Here is a 6,494-nt window from a genome sequence, read left to right as displayed (position 1 = left end):
GTATAACATATTTTTCTCAAGAATGCAGTGAGGTCGCCGTTTCCAAGAGCTCTTCAATTCTGAAATATAAGAAGTGTGTTTCCAGGCATTGAAACCCAAAGGCTCACCTAGACACAATGGAGTGAGCAGAATATATAAAAATCTCTCATGACAAATCTGAACTCTGCTTTTCCCAACCATGTGAAGTCTACTGGAATCAGATTCCAAGTAATTTGGCAAGTGGAAGCCAAATATATAGTTTGATATTCTTCTCGGGAGTAAGCCGTGTGATGTGACAGGAAGGCAGATTTTAGTGCTGCATTTCTGATTGTATCCCCCCAAAAGTTGTTCCATGCATATCATGCAAGAATGGAACCTCCAAAAAATGAATAAATAAAAAAGAGGAAATTTGACGTAAGAAGGCTGGATAATATTTGCATGTTCGTGTATTTTTACCACACATCATACCTTCTTATTTCTTCCTTGCTCTGATTTGAAGCATATGCTTTCATTTTTCATTTTGGCTTACTATGTTATCACTTAATAATAATTCAGTAAATTTACTTAGAACAAGAAAGTCACGTAATGACTCATGTCTTAGAGATGCTTTCAAATAAAAGTAATTGTGCATTTTGTACCATAGAGTATTCCCAGTGTTTCCTAGAATTGTTGCAACTGACGCTGGAAGCTTTGAAATAGAGCAAGAGGCATAAGGGCTGTGGCTTGTGACCCTTCCCAAAGTATGTAAGATTGATAGACATTGAATGCAGATAAAGAACTATGCATCATTGAATTTTTTCCTGTCACTAAAATGCTAGTAGAGCTCAAGGAATTGTGAGTCTCTTTGTCTACAGTACAGGAAAAATAAGAAATTTAAAGACTTGAGTTCCATACAATTTCTGATAACATACCTTAGGTTCTCAGCTTAAAAACACAAAAAGAGAAATGTCCTCATTTTCCATAGCATTTGGAAACTTTTCATAGGTTGGAAACTTTACTATCAGAGCTCATCAGTTCTCAGACATTTATATGTTTTGAATACTTGGCCAATGTGACTTTGGGATGCGTCCTCCAGTTGTTGTTTCAGTGATTTTGTTCATGCCTAACAACTGGTGGCATCTTAATTTTGGTCAAATAATGTAAATGTTAAGGTGAAATTTAGAAATAAGAAAGGAAAAGCTGATATGTGTGTAGCTACTAGGTGTTTTTCTTCCTTTTTTTTTTTTTTTTTATTTTTGTAAAGTAAAACAAAAGATAAACCAAAAGGTTCTAGCTTAAGTTAGGTAAAATCAAAGAGGAGAAAAAAGAAGATAATGTTGCTAATACTTCACTGCCACCTGTAATTTCCAAAACACCTAAGAGCATTTTTATTAAAATTAACTTAATATTGACGTTTATATTAAGTTATATAGTCGATATTAAATAATTCAATCTATATTATGTTAAATTTACTTTGTTAAATTGTATTAATTTAAATAAAATTTAATGAATTTTTAAATATAAATCATACTATAATTTAATATAAATGGAATTTATATTAAATTATAAATAAATTTAATATTTATTTATAATTTAATATAAACAATATCAATTAATAAAATAAATTTAGATCAAACCATAGTATTAATAAAAGAAATTTAAATAATACTACTAATAAGATTAATTTAAATTAGATTAATTTATATTAAATGATAGTATAATTTGTATTTCAAAATATATTAAATTTTGTTTAAATTAATTTTAATAAAAAGGTTCTGAATGGTTTTAGAAACTACAGGTGTCGGAGAAGTATGTGCTATGCAATCTGCTTTTTCTCTTCTCTGATTTCACCTACTTAAGCTAGAAACTTTTGATTCATCTTTTACCTTAATTTATCAAAAGGTTGTAACTACTCCTATTTTAAAGCTTTTCATCTTTCAAAAACTGTTGTTAGCTTATTTCTCTCCCCAACTTGTTTTGATCCAATGTTTTATAGAATGTGTTTATAAGAATTATTGTAGAGCCCCCAATAGTATGTAGATAAGCAGTCCAGATATTTAATGATACATTCCTACTAATTAACTTTTCCGTTGGCAATGGATCACGTGATCCCACTTTGGGGTTGACTCATAGAAATACTCTTCCTTCTGGACATGTTTATCATCTGGAAAACTGAATTAATGTGGAGTGACTTTCGTAGAGAAATGGAAATCAGCAAAATGGATAGGGGTCATAGAATTTGGATTCAAGGCATCTTAGAATTTATCCACTAAGCTTCCTGTTTAGGTCCTCCCCATTGGAATTTTCGCTTGGTAGTTGTACAATGTTATCTTGGATAAACTAAATATTCTCAACGTTTTGCAACACTATATTTGGTTTTCATGTACTCTAAATCGGAGACATCCTTCTTATGGGTTGGGTTTTTCTTGTTTCCTGTAATTACATGTATCGTTTTTATCTTAATGCCATTAAGTGAGGTTGGAACTAGTGGTTCAAGAAGGCTGCTCTGTACAGTTGCTCGCTAAAGTACATCAGAATTGATAACTGGTGATGATTATCTGCTACATTGGAACAAAATTCTATAAACAAAAAGTGCTACAAAAAACAAAACAAATTTTTTTTTTTAAAAGTACTATAGCAAAAAATCACAACAACAACAACAACTAAAGAAATAAAATAAAATACCCAGTAGCTATCCACTTACATATACCAGCTGTTTTGCTTTCTCTTTTTGTCTACAAACACATGAGTACTTTTTCAAAAGGCCATGCTGTAAAACATAAAAAAAAAAAGGGTTATGGCTTCTTTAGAATAATGCTAAATATTTAGAAGATCCTGGAGTACAGCTCTGGCCCTATTGTCCGGGGACACTGGCAACGGTGTAAAGGTGGGTTTAAAAAGAGGATGCCCTGGTCCACCAAGTCCAACTCCAGCTAGGTTACTAAGAGGCACAGCTGCAGAACGTGGAACCAAGAGTGGATTCCCGTTGGTGCTTCTGCCAGCTCTTAATTTGGCTCCATCTTTAACATTTCCTGGTAAAGAGTTCTGGGAAAGAACTCTGAAGCACAGGTTGTTGATTTGGTTTCAGAGGTATGTCGGGGACACTTTTTGAAGCCCCTCCAAGCCAACTCCTCATCCACTTACCGACACCACCATAAGAATCTTTATTCAGCAAGTGCTGCATTTCGTCCTTTGGAATGTCCAGGATGCTCCCCATCAACTGCAATGCTTCAGGACGTTTGCCTTTTGGTGTCTGGAGAAGAGCGATAAAAAGGTTTTGCATGAGGACTTTGTCCACTTTTCCTTCTGCGCTGTTGCCCAAAGTGGACAATTTCTGTTGTGCGTGGTCCAACATTTCTTTTCGGGGCTCCTTTTGTTTTTTCAGTTCTTCCATCTGTTCTTCCTCGAGATCTAAGTCTTCTCTCGGTCTGGAAGCAGAATCCAACAGAGCATTCGCTTGATCCAAACGTTCCCGCAGCGATGATACTTCTCCTTCTAGCTTTTCGGCCTTGTGCTTCCATTCAGCTATTGACTGTTTTTCTTTGGCTAATTCGGCAGAATGCAGAGCTTTCTCTTCTTCTTGGAAGTGCTCTAGAACCCTTTTCAGGTTACTTGATGACAGGGCACACTGTACTTCTTGGTCCCGTAAGTGTTGAACCTCGTTTTCTCTTAGGATTTTTACTTTGGTCTCTTGAAAAATATCAGAATTCAATGTTTGAGCATCTCCTCTCTCTCCAGGCAACTGGGCTTTTAGTTCTTCAATAGTTTTCTGCAAGTTCTTAATTTCCTCCTCTCTTTCTAAAATTAACTGGCTATGCGCAGCATTCATCTGCTCATATTTGTACTTAAATTCATCCATTTCCTCCTCCTGCTCCCGTAAAGACTGAAGTAGTTGCATTTTACGCTGGTTTTGATTTTCAATTATATTCAGATGGTCTTGAATTTCATCTTCCAGATGATTTTTGACTATATTCAGTTGAGATACCTCCAATTCTAGCTCTGTGATAGCATCAAGAGTTTCAGGCTCAGCCACTGGTACAGCTTGATTGTGCTGTTCCCTAAGTATTTCCAGTTCTACTCGCAGATAGTTGTTTTCTGCTTTCACGTAGGTAAGACTTCTGTCCTTTCTTTCAACGGATTGCCTTAAAGTTTCATTTTCTCTTAAGGCCTGAGAACACTTATCTAAATCCTTTTGTAGTTGTGAACTTTTTTCTTCGAGTTTTTCAATAAAAACTTCTTTCTCATTTATGGCTTGTGTCAATCGCTCCTCTTCTTCTATGTAAGATGCCAAAATTTCCTCAGTTTCTTTTTCATCAGCAGTCATTTGCTCAATATTCTTTTTGAGTCCTGCAATTTCAAAGTCCTTCTCTTGATTGAGTTGAAGTGCACATTCGTGTTTCAGCTTTAAGGCAGAGGTCTTCAAATTGTGTGCATTGGAGAGTTCCTCAATAGTCTGCCTGTGATTATTTGCTTCTTCCAACAGTCTTTTTTCTGCCTGGTGCAGTTTGGCTTCAGTCTCTTCTTTGTCTCTTTGGAGAGTCTCCGTGATAGTGTCTCTTTCTTGAGAGATTTGATTGTAAGCAGCAATAGATTCTTCCAACTTACGCCTTACATCGTCACGTGCTAAAATCAACATTTCATTTTCCGTCTTGAGTTCAGCAGCAACTTTCCTTAAGTTTTCATTGAGCTGTTCCTCTTGAGAAAGATTTTGCCTTAGGTTGCTAACTTCAGCTTCTCGTTCTTTAAGCATGTCATCCTTCCAGTGACTGTTCGAGTCTTCGTTCAGAGAAGTTGGATACTTACTCTTAAATCCAGACAGCTCCTCTTCAAGTTGTCTAATGTGATCCTTAAGCCCCAGGTTTTCCTGCTGGAGGTTTAAACTATTTTTTTGTGACTGATTTAGCTGATCTACTAAATCTTCTACTTTACCTTCAAGCTTCTGCTTAGTTAAATGCAAATCACTGAGGCTCTGTGCATTCTCAGTTAACTTCTCCTTCTGCACATGCAACTCTTGGGATATGTTCATTTGCTCATCCTCAAGTTGACGAACTCTCTTTTTTTCGTCATCTAGATCTTGTTCCAACTTCTTGATGACAAGGTCTCCTTCATTTTGTTGTTTGGATAGCTCATCTTGTATCAAAATCATGTGCTTTGTAGCTTCCTGATTCTGATGATCCAGTTCTTCTAACTCGGCTATCAGCATTTTCTTCTCATTGATAGTCTGATTCAGTTCTTCCTCCTTTGCCTTCAAGTGAAGTTTTAAGTCTAGTAATTGTACATTCAAATTCACGTCTGTTGAAGCTCTGTTTTTCATGACTGGATAGTCACAGCTCAATTTTGACAGTGACATCTGAAGTTCCTCTTTTTCTTGACTCAATGATGACTTCTCTTTTTCTAAAGCTTCAACATGCATTTTAAGTTTCAGATTGTCTTCAGCAAGACGGTTATCCTGGTTTAAACCATTTAGCCTCACGATTTCCTTCTCCGCATCAGCCAGGGCTCGTTGAAGCCTGAGCACTTCTTCCACTGCTGAATGCTGAGGAAGGGTTCTTCCCTTTTCTGCCACAGTAGAACTCTGCTCCCAAACTGAAATTTCATGCTGATGATCATCTAAGTCTGGACTTTGGTTTGGTTGAAGAGTCTTGCTAGTATTTAGTACTTTGCAGATTTCACTTGAGTCAGAATGGTGTGTTCCCTGAGCCTCAGCAATCTGCCTCGAGTGGCCAACTTCAGATTCCTGTTTTGCAACTTCAGTTGATAATCTGTTTGTTTCTTGTTGTGCTACAATTATGTCACTAAAGTCCATGTCATCATCACGAAAGGCTGAAAAATGACTACCGATCAGGGAACCGAACGGAGCCGGTGCGGTTGTTGTTGGCACACCACAAGCTCCCGAGCGTACTGATTGAGCAGCTGCCCGTAGTTGGAACATTTGATCTTGCAGGACAGTCTGTCCTGCCTTAAGATGGCTGACCTCTACCTCTTTCTGTTGCAGTTGATCTTGGCAACTTACAGACTGATGGTTTCTTTGTAGCTCTGGCGCTTCATGCTTTTCTTCCAGGTCAGTACAATACTTTTTCGGTCTTTCATTCTCACATCTTAGTGTGGAATCAGTAGTTTCCATTTCCTTTCTCCGACAATGATGTAAAGCTGCTTCTGGGTCTCCTGAGTCATCCAGAAGCATGTCCCTGGTGAGGGTGGAGCTATGGCCGGTGAGGAAAGCCAAGCTGCTCCCCACCTGAGCCAAGAAGTGGCCCAAGCCTGAGCCCAGGCCTCCAAACCAGGCCGACATCGTGGCCACTTCAGCGAGCCATCGGACCAGCTCTGAGAAGCGCGTCCATCACCATCCACTTCTCTGCCCCGAACGTCCTCCGGCGTCGCCGGGGTCAATTATGACCCAAGCGCTCAGAATTCCTCAGAGCGCGGGGTTCCTGGGGCTCCACCAACCACCAATCATCCCTTCCTGCCTGTAAACTCAGAAGCCTGTCCTGCGCTTTGACCAGGGACCTGCAGCCAGTAGCACACTCACCCCCTGC

General features: G+C 38.3%; 1 pseudogene; it reads right to left on the bottom strand.

Moving 5' to 3' along the window:
- Positions 1-2,648: 2,648 nt before the first annotated feature.
- Positions 2,649-6,250, bottom strand: LOC144372872 (thyroid receptor-interacting protein 11 pseudogene; annotated as a pseudogene).
- Between the last annotated feature and the right edge of the window lie 244 nt (positions 6,251-6,494).

This window comes from Ictidomys tridecemlineatus, unplaced genomic scaffold (genome assembly GCF_052094955.1).
Source record: "Ictidomys tridecemlineatus isolate mIctTri1 unplaced genomic scaffold, mIctTri1.hap1 Scaffold_1817, whole genome shotgun sequence".
Taxonomy (NCBI): Eukaryota; Metazoa; Chordata; class Mammalia; order Rodentia; family Sciuridae; genus Ictidomys; species Ictidomys tridecemlineatus.
This window is presented reverse-complemented; position numbering and strand designations above follow the sequence as displayed.